This window comes from Gigantopelta aegis, chromosome 3, assembly GCF_016097555.1.
Source record: "Gigantopelta aegis isolate Gae_Host chromosome 3, Gae_host_genome, whole genome shotgun sequence".
In the NCBI taxonomy this organism is placed as follows: Eukaryota; Metazoa; Mollusca; class Gastropoda; order Neomphalida; family Peltospiridae; genus Gigantopelta; species Gigantopelta aegis.
In genome coordinates, this window is record NC_054701.1 from 76,301,556 (window position 1) to 76,316,630 (window position 15,075).

The window sequence follows — 15,075 nt, forward strand, 5'->3', positions numbered from 1 at the left end:
AGCGGAATCGACCGCGTAGATTGTATGCCCCATGCATGTGGTTGAGTTAAAGAGCATCCTTTTTATGGATTCCTCGATAGCTCAGAGCGCATCGTGGTTAGTCTCGCAATTTGCGGGCGATTCGGTGCCACAGGTTCGAGTCCCAGCAACGGCATGGGACAATTTGTGAGGCCAGAAAGGATTTCATTATCCCCTGTACCAGTGCGTTAATATCTATGTATGTAACAGTCAACCTCGACATACATACAATATATAGATATTCATACATCAATACGTACATACATACATACATACATACATACATACACACATCATAGACCAAAAAAAAGAGAAAAAAAAGAAGTAATATATCTAGAAGCCGGGTCTCAATTACAAATTTGGAACTTTTATCTACTCCCAAAAATCCACATGCACTTTAACGCTATTGACCGGCCTCGGTGGCGTCGTGGTTAGGCCATCGGTCTACAGGCTGGTAGGTACTGGGTTCGGATCCCAGTAGAGGCAAGGGATTTTTAATCTAGATACCGACTCCAAACCCTGAATGAGTGCTCCGCAAGGTTCAATGGGTAGGTGTAAACCACTTACACCGACCAGTGTTCCATAACTGGTTCAACAAAGGCCATGGTTTGTGCTATCCTTCTTGTGGAAAGCGCAAATAAAAGATCCTTTGCTGTCTGTCGTAAATGAATAGCCTATGTGGCGACAGCGGGTTTCCTTTAAAAACAGTGTCAGAATGGCCAGATGTTTGACGTCCAATAGCTGATGATAAGATAAAAAAATCATTGTGCTCTAGTGGCGTCGTTAAATAAAACAAACAAACAAACAAACTTTAGCGCTATTGCTGCAAAAACGCACTTTACGCACTTACAATATGGGTAATTTTCCAATCTACGGATCGACAAACTAATGAAACAGTATGCTAAATTTGATATGGTACATATTTCGGCCCCAAGATTAAGTTAGAGTAGATTATAATTAACTTTAATTTCTTTTATTATTATTACAATTCGCCACTTTATTAGAAAACAACACTTTTGAAACATGTACATATGTGTCGTTTTGTAATAAACTGAAATAATTCTGGGTTTTTTTTTTCTTTTTTTGAAACTGATAAAAATTGGAATGGCAATTTGTTGCCCATGTCCGGCTGAGCATTGACAGTGATTTTGAGATGCTAATAAGAAACATAACATACGGAACTTGAAGTTTATTACAAAACGGCACTTTAGCGTTATTGCTCCAAAAACGCACTTAACGCACTTAACGCACTTAAAACAATATGGGTAATTTCCCAAGTCTGTGGATCGACAAACTAATGAAAAAATATGCCAAATTGATCTGATGGTCTGTGAGAGGGGGATAACATTGACATTTGTTTATGAAAAACGTTTTAAAATATATATATATATCCCAAGCAGGTGTTCTATATATCTGCGATTTCCTTCAAAGTAAATTTGGCATTTGTACTATTAAAAACCAAATGTTAATTATGTTTCCAAATGTACCCATTACCGTTGCCGCCCGTCATGCAACCAAACGTTTATGCAAAGTAAAGGTTATGTTTGAACAAAAAGTGTGATTCCCGTAAGTGGTCCATTTAGACTCTACGAGCAGTCGACAATAACAATATCCATTATGTTATCCCGTGATCTTACCACGAGAGATTTGTGTTTATATTTGGACGAGAGAAAACATTTCTGGTATAAACAATAAATCATGTTGGTAATGTTACTTTAGGGCTATGCAAGTGGGAAGTCAGGGGCGAGGCCAACCTCCCCTCACCACTACCCCTGTGACGGAACATGCTCTTAATTTTGTTTACGCCTGTGGCGATATTAATTGTTTTAGAGGGTCGTGTGCAGTTCCAATATGCACTTAAGCCGAGGTGGGCAACTTGTTACGTAATACCTCCGCGCGACGGTCGTCGAGCTTTTTCTAATACACACCCAGTCTAGGTGTTGAGGCCATGTGGCCAGTAGTTACGTAATACCTCCGCGCGACCATGGAATCTCTAGCGAACTGGCGACAGCAAGTCTGACCATCTAAGCAAAATATGCCGGCGTGTTCGCTGTGGAAATATCACTTGATAGGGGGAGGTGCCGCAATGTACCCCCAGGCGATATTCGGATTTTTATCATAAATAGCTAGGGTTTTAGACATATCGGGGAGAAACATATTGGAAGGCTTCCAGGGAACGTTCGTCCGTTTGGACTTGGTAAATATCATTTCTGCTCTGTTGTATAACCTTGATGTGATTGATGTGACTTTAAATATTTTAATACTGTATTATACCAATATTATTTAGACGGTGCTGCCGGTCATCTGACACAGTAAACTGTAGGCTCACTGATCTAATATATATAAAAAGCTTAACCAGTCATCCTAGAGGACGTAGGTAAACTGTAGGTTATTGTCTTTATTGTGATAGATACCAGTATTAATTCTGTGTTACAAGGTTACTGAATGAGTAGTTAAGGGTTAATTAAAAATTAACCAGTTAGGAATAGAGTTGTAATTCCTTTACTAATTAAGTTCCCCTGGAAGCGTTTCTCAATTATCACACGTGTGGGTGTTGTGTCACGGTGAAGTGATTAGCATATTGTGTAAACTAGACACCTAGAGATTAACTAATTATGTGATCAGTTCTGGGTTGTTATCATTTGTTGTTGTTAATTATCTACTGCGGCAGTACATTTGTCAGCGTAGGTTAATACAGATTCCAAAGTGTATTGTGTTTTCGTTGTGTTTTCTAGTGAACTAAACGTGCTATAATAATATATACTTTATATAAGATCTTATCTCTGATCATACCTAGACGAGCCAGCGGGTATAACTGCCTGTTACAGAGAGATCTAATAGATATACAGTTAGGAGAGATATTTGGACAATCGTGTTTCATTCAGTTACGGGTATGATAGAATCCCCGTGACAGGAGTGAAAATTGGGGCGCTCGTCCCGGATCTGAAACGGGACATGCATATTTAAAAAAGTATTGTTTGTAAATGCGGGCTTTATAAATTATTTTTACAAATAACTAGAAGTAGCAACGCTGTTCACTAGAAAATTAATTAATAATAAGTGCGTCATATCTAAACATGGATAAGAATTTGCTGGATAGGCCTACGCTCAGTGTAGTGGAGATTAAACGAGCACGTAAGGCCGAGTTAGTTGAAATCGCGAGTGAGCGGAAAATTGATTTAACATCAGCTAAAACATTAGGAGATATAATTATTATCCAGGAAGTTTTTGGTGATAGTCCTGTTATGGAAGAAAGTGAAATTGTTCCAGAGATAGAGATAAATGACTTGAGTATGGAACAACAGTTAGCTTTTAAAAAGCGTGAGTACGAAAGAGAAGAACGTGCATTAGATAGATAGAGAGAGAGAGAGAGAGAGAGAGAGAGAGAGAGAGAGAGAGAGAGAGAGAGAGAGAGAGAGAGAGAGAGAGAGAGAGAGAGAGAGAGAGAGAGAGAGAGAGAGAGAGAGAGAGAGAAGAGAGGGATAGAGAAAAAGAAGATAGAGATAGAGAAGAGAGAGAGAGAGATAGAGAAAGAGAAGAGAGAGAAGAGAGAGGAGAGAGAGAGAGAGAGAGAGAGAGAGAGAGAGAGAGAGAGAGAGAGAGAGAGAGAGAGAGAGAGAGAGAGAGAGAGAGATGAGGAGATAGAGAAAAAGAGAGAGAGAGAGAGATAGAGAAGATAGAGATAGATATAGGAAGATAGAGAGAGGACTAGAGATAGAGATCGAAGAGAGAGGGAGAGAGAGAGAGAGAGAGAGAGAGAGGAGAGAGGAGAAGTTGAGAGAGAGAGAGAGAGAGAGAGAGAGAGAGAGAGAGAGAGAAGAGAGAGATAGGGATAGAGAATTCCAGTTAGCAAAATTAAAAGTGGAACATGAGCTAAAGTTGAATACTGCAGAAGTTAGACGTGAGGCAGGAAATGGTTTTAACATGTCGGAGGCTTATAGATCAGTGCCTGTATTTGATGACCATGAGGTAGATATCTTCTTCCTACTTTTTGAACGGGCAGCTAAATTGGCCGCAGTCTAAATGGACATTGTTAACCGTGTCTAAGTTTAAGGGGAAGGCTAGTGTAGCTTATAATTCAATGAGTGACGAGCGAGCAGGTCAGTACGACCTAGTTAAGGCTGCAGCTTTGAGGGCTTATGAATTACGACCTGAGGATTATCGTTTACGGTATATCGAGTTGAGAAAAACGCAGGGTCAGTCTTATAGTGAATTTGTGGCTAAGAAGGCAGGGATGTTTGATAAATGGGTGATTTCTCATCAGGTAGAGTCATACACCGAGTTACGGGAGTTGTTGCTCTTACAGGACATTAAAAATGGATTACCAGTTAGCTTACGTATTCATTTAGAGGATCGTGACGTCAAAAAGATAGAGGATGCAGGCATAGTGGCAGATGATTACGTGTTAATACACAAAGCTCAGGCAGTACAGGGTAGCTCTTTACAACAGGGTGATAAGAAGAAATTTCAGCCAGGTTTTTCCCGGGAAGGTAACTATCGGGGAGAGTCATCTAGTTGGTCAGCTAGTCAGGCAAGGAATGCACCTGGTGGGCAAAGTAAGGATAGGCCTGCATTATCAGCCAGTGCACGAACTTTTCGTCCACATTGCAGTTACTGTAAAAAGGATAACCATCTTGTCGGGGACTGTTTTAAAAGCAAACGCGATAATGCGCAAGTGGTCGGTTTAGTGAGGTCAGCTCCGTTAGCGAGAGAGTTAATGGTTAGTCCCATGGCAGAGAAAATAAACCCGTATGTGTCCACTGGTATGGTTTGTGATGTGAAACAAGAATTGAGTCCTAAGGCAATATCAATCTATCGAGATACAGGCTGTAGTCAGTCACTGATCACGTCGGAGTGTTTAGCTGGTATTAAGAATTCAGATACAGGACGTAGTTTGGCTTTAACCTCGGTTACTGGAGAAAATGTGGTTGTCCGGTTACATAACGTTTTCTTGTTTTCGAAGTTTGTGACGGGACCAGTCATTATGGGTGTTGTGAAGGACTTGCCTTTTGAAAACATAGGAGTTTTGTTGGGTAATGATTTTACTAGTCAATGTTGTCAGCCGCAATGTGACCAATTGCTAATTGAAGACAGCCCTTTACCCATAGAAGAGTGTGAGGTTCATGAGACTAGATATCCTGCATGTGTAATGACTAGGGCTATGGCCAGAAGGGTAACACGAGACCCAGAGGATATTTGTGATTTGTCTGATACGTGTGTGAGCCATGATATTGGAGTGGATGAGGTTATCAGTAAAATGGTAGATAAGTCAACTGAGGAATTAAATGTGGTGGAACCTGTTGATCTCCCGCAGAGGGGAATTGAACCAGTTGTGTTTGATAGAGGGGACTTACCTTGTAATAGACAAGAATTAATAGGGCGCGAAATACCTGTTCTGCACAGAAACCCGTTTCATGGGAAGGTACAGCAGCACCTTATCCCCTGGTTTAAATTCCCGACTCCTAGCCTTCCTATCAAACACTGATTTTATTTTGCTCTGAGCATGGCTCAGTTGCTTCCTGGCCTTCCTATCTCTAACTCTCTTATTCATTAATACTCCCTTGTCCTCAGTTAACAATGTAGTGCGAACTGCCAACAAATTTGGATCAGCCCCCTGCTCTAGAATTAACTCTTGTCTATTACAAGGTAAGGCCCCGCTATCAAACACAACGGGTTCATTTACCCTCTGCGGGAGATCAACAGGTTCTGCCACATTTAATTCCTCAGTTGACTTATCTACCATTTTACTGGTAACCTCATCCACTCCAATTTCATGGCTCACACACGTATCAGACAAATCACAAATATCCTTTGGGTTTCGTGTTACTCTTCTGGCCATAGCCCTAGTCTTTACACACGCAGGATATCTAATCTCATCAACCTCACTCTCTTCTACTGGTAAAGGGCTGTCTTTAATTAACAATTGGGCACATTTCGGGTGACAACACTGACTAGTCAAATCATTACCCAACAAAACTCTTATGTTTTCAACAGGCACGTCCTTTACAACACCCATAATGACTGGTCCCGTCACAAACTTCGAACACAAGAAAACCTTATTTAACCGGACAACCAATTTTTCTCCAGTAACTGAGGTTAAGGCCAAACTACGTCCTGTATCTGAATTCTCAATACCAGCTAAACACTCCGAAGTGATCAGCGACTGACTACACCCGGTATCTCGAAAGATTGATATTGCCTTAGGACTCAATTCTTGTTTCACATCACAAACCATACCAGTGGACACATACGGGTTTACTTTCTCTGCCATGGGACTAACCCTTAACTCTCTCTCGCTAACGGAGCTGACCTCACTAAACCGACCACTTGCGCATTATCGCGTTTGCTTTTAAAACAGTCCCCGACAAGATGGTTATCCTTTTTACAGTAACTGCAATATGGACGAAAAGTTCGTGCATTGGCTCATAATGCAGGCTTATCCTTACTTTGCCCACCAGGTGCATTCCTTGCCTGACTAGCTGACCAACTAGATGACTCTCCCCGATAGTTACTTTCCCGGGACAAACCTGGCTGAAATTTCTTCTTATCACCCTGTTGTAAAGAGCTACCCTGTACTGCCTGAGCTTTGAGTATTAACACGTAATCATCTGCCACTATGCCTGCCTCCTCTATCTTTTTGACATCACGATCCTCTAAATGAATACGTAAGCTAACTGGTAATCCATTTTTAATGTTCTGTAAGATCAACAACTCCCGTAACTCGGTATATGACTCTACCACCCATTTATCAAACATCCCTGCCTTCTTAACCACAAACTCACTATAAGACTGACCCTGCGTTTTTCTCAACTCGGTATACCGTAAACGATAATCCTCAGGTCGTAATTCATACGCCCTCAACACTGCCGCCTTAACTAGGTCGTACTGACTTCATAGCTCATCACTCATTGAATTATAATCTACACTAGCCTTCCCCTTAAACTTAGACACGGCTAACAATGTCCACTTAGATTGCGGCCAATTTAGCTGATTAGCGGCCCGTTCAAAACGTTGGAAGAACATATCTAGCTCCTGGTCATCAAATACAGGCACTGATCTATAAGCCTCCGACACGTTAAACCCATTTCCGACTTCCGTTCTAACTTCTTCAGTATTCAACTTTAACTCATGTTCCACTTTTAATTTTGCTAACTGGAATTCTCTATCCCTATCTCTCTCTCTTCTCTCTCTCTCTCTCTCTCTCTCTCTCTCTCTCTCTCTCTCTCTCTCTCTCTCTCTCTCTCTCTCTCTCTCTCTCTCTCTCTCTCTCTCTCTCTCTCTCTCTTCTCTATCTCTAGCTCTATCTTCTCTATCCCTTTCTTCTCTTTCTCTCTCTCTCTTTCTCTTTCTCTCTCTATCTCTATCCTCTCTCTCTCTCTCTCTCTCTCTCTCTCTCTCTCTCTCTCTCTCTCTCTCTCTCTCTCTCTCTCTCTCTCTCTCTCTCTCTCTATCTATCTATCTAATGCACGTTCTTCTCTTTCGTATACAAGCTTTTTAAAAGCTAATTGTTGTTCCACACTTAACTCATTTATCTCTATCTCTGGGACAATCTCACTGTCTTCCATAACAGGCCTATCACCAAAAACTTCCTGGATAATAATTGTCTTTATATCACCTAAGGTTCTAGCTGATGTTAAATCAATTTCTCGCTCACCCGCGATTTCAACTAATTCGGCCTGACGTGCTCGCTTAATCTCCACTACACTGAGCGTAGGCCTATCCAGCAAATTCTTATCCATGTTTAGATATGATGCACTTATTATTAATTAATTTTCTAGTGAACAACGTTGCTACTTCTGGTTAATTTGTAAAAATAATTTATAAAGCCCCCATTTACAAACAATACTTTTTTAAATATGCATGTCCCGTTTCAGATCCGGGACGAGCGCCCCAATTTTCACTCCTGTCACGGGGATCCTGTAATACCCGTAACTGAATGAAACACGATTGTCCAAATATCTCTCCTAACTGTATATCTATTAGATCTCTCTGTAACAGGCAGTTATACCCGCTGGCTCATCTAGGTATGATCAGAGATAAGATCTTATATAAAGTATATATTATTATAGCAGGTTCAGGGTTAATTAAAAATTAACCAGTTAGGAATAGAGTTGTAATTCCTTTACTAATTAAGTTCCCCTGGAAGCGTTTCTCAATTATCACACGTGTGGGTGTTGTGTCACGGTGAAGTGATTAGCATATTGTGTAAACTAGACACCTAGAGATTAACTAATTAAGTGATCAGTTCTGGGTTGTTATTATTTGTTGTTGTTAATTAACTACTGCGGCAGTACATTTGTCAGCGTAGGTTAATACAGATTCGAAAGTGTATTGTGTTTTTGTTGTGTTTTCTAGTGAACTAAACGTGCTATAATAATATATACATTTTTGTTAACATATTGAAATAGGACGAATATCTTGCTTTTTTCAAAAGTATATAATGCAATTACAGATATATAGTAGGCTATATGTCCATGTATTCAACACGAAGAAATATACCCCCCCCCCCCCAAATATGCAGCCCAAAATTGTTTTAAAAAAAATATATGTATATGTATATGTATATGTATATGTATATGTATATGTATATGTATATGTGTATATATATATATATATATATATATATATATGGTGACCTTATAGTGGGTTTTCTTTCAAAAATAGGACCGCCGTATAGATAGTCAGTCCTCATTAGACTAGGCTATATACACGGCAGGCGTCATCCATTAAAATTGTATTTATGGAATTCATCTTTGTACACAATATTTGGCATGATGTGTGTACGGTAGTCGACTGGACCTGAGTGCAAAAAAGATCCTTACGAAATGCGGCATCGGGTAAATACCGAGAAGGCAGCCGGCAGTGCAGATCGAAAGAGCAGAAGCTGTCAGAACGATCGGAAACTTTCAAAAAGGCCTTGCGTCTTATATTATAGACAATGTCGTTTTAAAATGCGCGACTTTTAGACACATTGATTACTAGATGGTAATGTAGGGTCAGTATTACAAGTTTTGTAAGTGTCTAGCCAGGGATATAACAATTCTAAAAAAAGTGTCTTTTGTTGGACGACACCACTGGAGCGCAATCATTTATTAATCATCAGTTATTGGATGTCAAACATTTGGTAATTGTGACAAACAGTGTGCGGAAACCCACTACATTTTTCCATTAGCAGCAAATAAATTGTATATACAAATCCCCCTACCGGCCTCGGTGGCGTCGTGGCAGGCCATCGGTCTACAGGCTGGTAGGTACTGGGTTCGGATCCCAGTCGAGGCATGGGATTTTTAATCGAGATACCGACTCCAAACCCTGAGTGAGTGCTCCGCAAGGCTCAATGGGTAGGTGTAAACCACTTGCACCGACCAGTGATCCATAACTGGTTCAACAAAGGCCATGGTTTGTGCTATCCTGCTTGTGGGAAGCGCAAATAAAAGATCCCATGCTGCCTGTCGTAAAAAGAGTAGCCTATGTGGCGACAGCGGGTTTCCTCTAAAAACAGTGTCAGAATGACCATATGTTTGACGTCCAATAGCCGATGATAAGATAAAAAATCAATGTGCTCTAGCGGCGTCGTTAAATAAAACAAACTTTACTTTTTACAAATCCCCCAAACCAGGGCACCATGACAGTCGTGAAGCACTGGTTGGGGTGGTAAAACCCCAATGAGATAATAAGTACACGAAGGGGATCGAACTTTAGGGACAAGCATTTTAGGTCAGCGCTATATCGACTGACCCCCCCCCCCCCCCCCTCTCTCTCTCTCTCTCTCTCTCTCTCTCTCTCTCTCTCTCTCTCTCTCTCTCTCTCTCTCTCTCTGTGTGTGTCTCTGTTTCTCTCTCACACACACTCTTTCCTCCCTCTCTCTCTCTCTCTCTCCCTCTCTCTCTCTCTCTCTCTCTCTCTCTCTCTCTCTCTCTCTCTCTCTCTCTCTCTCTCTCTCTCTCTCTCTATCTATCTCTGTCATAGGGATATAGGTTGTGGCAGTTATGTTACACCCCTCCACAAACACACGCACGCACACACGCGCACACACACACACACACACACACACACACACGCACAAACACCCTTCACCTCCTCGGTTGGTGCGCCTTTGAAAGCCTTGTCTGGATTAATTATATCTATAATACCGGTAAATCTGTGACCTCGTGCATGAAGAGTATCGATCCTAGGAACCACGACACCTCAGTAGTCCCATCTACATATTCTGTGCTACACATCTCGCTCCAAGCTATTTCGGCTCCTTGGTATAAATGATATACTATTAATTGTTGATACTTCTTACTAAAAGCCATCAAGCAATTTATCAGTCTTCGTATGACCATCACCTTAATTATTGATGCACCTGCTGACTATCAGAAAGAGATAATTAGATCCGTGAGTCGGCGTGTAAATCACACCGCGTGCGGAGTGTTATCACGTTTTAACATTAACGACGCCGTCAACACCGTTGGCGCGCTTCTCCAAAAAGATTTCATCTCACATTGCTTTCAGAAGTTCAATGGGTGAAAAGACAATATGTTAATGTGGAGTGATTTATTTTGATTATTTGTTATTATATATGGGAAAAAAAATGGTACGGGTCTTGATTTATTTTGTTTTTATAGTGGTAGATTTTTGGATTTTTTTTTTTTTTTTTTTTTTTTTTTTTCTTGTTTGTTGCTATTTTTTCTTCTTCTTTTTTCATTCCTTTTTTTTTTGGGTGGGGGCAGGAGGGGGGTGGGGTGGTGGCGGTTTTGGATTTTATGGGGTTTTTTTTGTGGGTTCGGTTGATTTAAATTGTATATCATTTATATAATAGAGTTGCGAACAAATTTCCATCTATTCTTGATGGATTCTACGACAAACAGAGATGGTATAAAGACCACTTCGTTATGTATATGAATGTGGATGCTGCTTTTTGCGTATGCAAGCGATACACGTGAGTTAAACAAAACAATTCAATCGTTTTAAATAGACCTAGATGTTTCCAATTGAATAGTATGGTAGCGGTTCCAGGGCAAAACATCGTCCGAGCGGTTGGTTAAAGGGACATTTACCGAGTTTGCAAGAAATCGAAACTGGATTTTGTCTTCAAATAATTTCGTACGTACGAAAAAATATATTCTAGGAAATAATATGAAATTTAACCCGGTACAAATATCAGAACGACCAGAAACACGTTTAGCCACTAATATATTATGCAGAAAATATATTTGGTATATAATTACAATCGTTAAGAAGTCTCTGTTAGTCGATAACATCTTAAAAATTGCAGCAAACTCGGGAATGTCCTTTAAAAAGCGACCGCCGAATAGGCGGGGGCTTCGATAAACATGTTCCCCTGTTTCTCTGTTTTTCTGTTGTGCTCGTAAGGCTGGCAATTCTGTATTTGAACACCTGTAATTCACATGTTCCCCTGTTTCTCTGTTTTTCTGTTGTGCTCGTAAGGCTGGCAATTCTGTATTTGAACACCTGTAATTCACATGTTCCCCTGTTTCTCTGTTTTTCTGTTGTGCTCGTAAGGCTGGCAATTCTGTATTTGAACACCTGAAATTCACATGTTTCTCGGGGGAGCATGGCCCGAATCCCTCACAACAAGTTCAACACCTTCAAGATAAAGATACAGTTTGTTTTGTGTAACGACCACACTAGCGCACATTGATTTATTAACCATCGGCTGTTATGAGTGGCTAACATTTGGTGATTTTGAGATATAGTCTTAGAGAGGAAATCCGCTAAATTTTTCCATTAGTAGCAAGGGATCTTTTATATATACCATCCCACAGACAGGACAACACATACCACGGATTTTGATATAACCAGTCGTGGTGCACTGACTGGAACAAGAAGTAGCCCAATGGGACCACCGACGGGGATCGATCCGAAACCGACCGCGCATCAAGCGAGCGCTTTACCACTTGTCTACGTATCGCCCCTTCCTACTTATTCACATGAGTTTTGATACTAAATGCGTCACTTCCGTGTGGGCGGGATTTAGCTCAGTCGGTTGAGTGCTAAATTCAGCTGTTTGGGCTTTTTCTTGTTCCATCCAGTGCACCTGTGACGGTACATGCTCTTAATTTCTTTCGCCTGTGGCGATATTAATTGTTTTAGAAGGCCGTGTGCAGTTCCAAATTGCACTTAAGCCCAGATGGGCAACTTGTTACGTAATACCTTTGCGCGACGGTCGTCTAATACACACCCAGCGCAGGTGTGGAGGCCATGTGGCTAGTAGTTACGTAATATCTCCGGTAGTGCTGTTTATGGCCAGGGGATTGCTCGCGGTTGGCGACAGCCAGTCTGACGATCAGAGAAAAATATGCCAGCATGGTGGCTGTCGAAAATCCACATGATACGTAAGGTACCGCCTTGTACCCCCGGGCGATATTCGCTGTCTCCGACAGTTTTGAATAAATAGCTAGGATTTTAGATATATCGAGGAGAAACATTGGAAGGCTCCAGGGGATCGCTGTCCGTCCACTGAACGATCTATATTAGTTCAGACGGGACTTTGGTAAATATATATTTTCTGCTCTGTGTATAACCTTGATGTGATTGATGTGACTTTAAATATTTTAATACTGTATTATACCAATATTATTTAGACGGTGCTGCCGGTCATCTGACGCAGTATTCTGTAGGCTCAGCGTTCTGATATATATATATATATAAAGCTTAGCCAGTCATCCTAGAGGACCTAGGTAAACTGTAGGTTATTGTCTTTATTGTGATAGGTACCAGTATTAATTCTGTATTACAAGGTTATTGAATGAGTAGTTAGGGTTAATTAAAAATTAACCAGTTAGGAATAGTGTTGTAATTCCTTTATTAATTAAGTTCCCCTGGAAGCGTTTCTCCATTATCGCACGTGTGTGTGTTAGCATTTCTCAATTATCACACGTGTGGGTGTTGTGTCACGGTGAAGTGATTAGCATAGTGTGTAAACTAGACACCTAGAGATTAACTAATTAAGTGATCAGTTCTGGGTTGTTATTATTGTTGTATTAATTAACTACTACGGCAGTACATTTGTCAGCGTAGGTTAATACAGATTCCAAAGTGTATTGTGTTTTTGTTGTGTTTTCTAGTGAACTAAATGTGCTATATTATATATACTTTATATAAGATCTTATCTCTGATCATACCTAGACGAGCCACATTGGGGTATAACCGCCCGTTACAGAGAGATCTAATAGATATACAGTTAGGAGAGATATTTGGACAATCGTGTTTTATTCAGTTACGGGTATTATAGAATCCCCGTGACAGCACCTCAACTGGACTAAGGCCATAACATGTGCTTCCTGTCTGTGGGAAAGTGCATAATATATAAAAGATCCCTTTCTGCATTAGGAAAAATGTAGCGGGTTTCCTCTGATGACTATGAGTCAGAACTTCCAAATGTCTGACATCCAATAGCCGATGATTAATTAATCAATGTGCTCCAGTTGTGTCTTTAAGCAAAACAAACTTCACGTCCGTGTAGTTTACATACCGCTCGATTCAGGTTCGGCAAAAGCGTTATAGGTAGTACTATACCAAATAACTTCCGGCTGGGTCAAAGCTCGAGGTGCACACAACTTTTGATAGAGAAGTGAACACCACAAGTCCTGTGATTGGTTATAAATGTGAGTGTGTTGGTTGTAAAAAATAATAGTTTCATCTGGGTAAAATAAATGTGCAATTTTATTTCATCTAGTACCAATGTGTCAAGTAGCCTTGTGCTTGAAACATGTATGGGGTACCTGTAAAAAAAAGTACTCGAATTTTGTGCGAAACTAGGGTAGTCATAGACGCTACCCGTTATCTCAGAAACGAGCAGCTTGACCCCCATTTTTTTCTGATTCACTTTAAGTGTAAAGGGTGGTAGTATTTATATCCGTGGCGTTTATGTCGGTTGATACGTTGCAGGTAGGAGTTTTAGCCGCATATGTTACTATTGTCGTCTATGGGATTTGATTTGGTAGTATACACCCTATAGCACATATTCAGTGCATAATAAAAAATATTATGATTTTGTCATTTTATTTAATTAAACTATACTGGTTGATTAATTAGCCATCACTCGATCATGCAAGTTCACAATGACCTTGACCTTGACAATAATCTCTGTACATGGCTCTGAATGGAGTTTGAATCAAAGTTAGCACTGAAGAAAAGTTGGTTTTGGCCTATAATTCATACTGTAAAGATTTCAATAATTTCTTTTTACATGGTATTTGACTTGCCATATACAACTGCTCTTAAATATGGTATTATATATAGGCAACCTGAACTAAGATTTTAATAGCAATTTATTTTTATATTAAAAATAGCATGTGCCAATAGTGGGTTAATGTCTTTAGTTTCCATTAACATTGTTAATTTTTTATGTATGAAATTCTGAAAACTCAAATTTGTAAAGAAGTTGATTTTTATTGTCATTTTAACATATTTATAGGGTGCTAAGTTATATTTTAGACAAATTTGTAGTTTTATGCAAAATTTAAAGTAAATTTGAAGAAAAACTTTACCAAAAACATAATTAAATTTGTTGTCACTATTGTGCCTTCTGTTCTTATTTGTACATAACAATAAGGTTGTTAAACATATACTTAGATCTCCAGATAATTTTTGTTTCTTAATAATCACTTAGTTAGCTCTCATGAAAAGCATTTTGGGTTTATACTAGATTCAGAACCAATTTTTTCAGATTTGATTATCTGCCTTGGATTAAGTTGATAAATTTATTTTATTGTTAAAGCTGTATTACCTAATATAACTAGCTAAATAAAATGCTGGATTACAGATTGCAGGAATACATCTAATGTACATATTTTATTCATTCGGATTAGAAAATAATGCAAGAAAATAGATGTTCGGGTAATTTTATCATTTAAAAATAGTTTTTTTCAGTAATTAATCAAAAATAAATATGTTAAAGCTGCATGATTATTCCAGATATCACACCTATTAAAACCTAGAACGTAGACAGAAGAAGAAGTATTTTCTATTTAAGTCGAATAACATACCTCGAAGTGTAAAACAAATTGAAGAGAGTGATTAATTGTTCCACTAACTTAGATTGTGGGG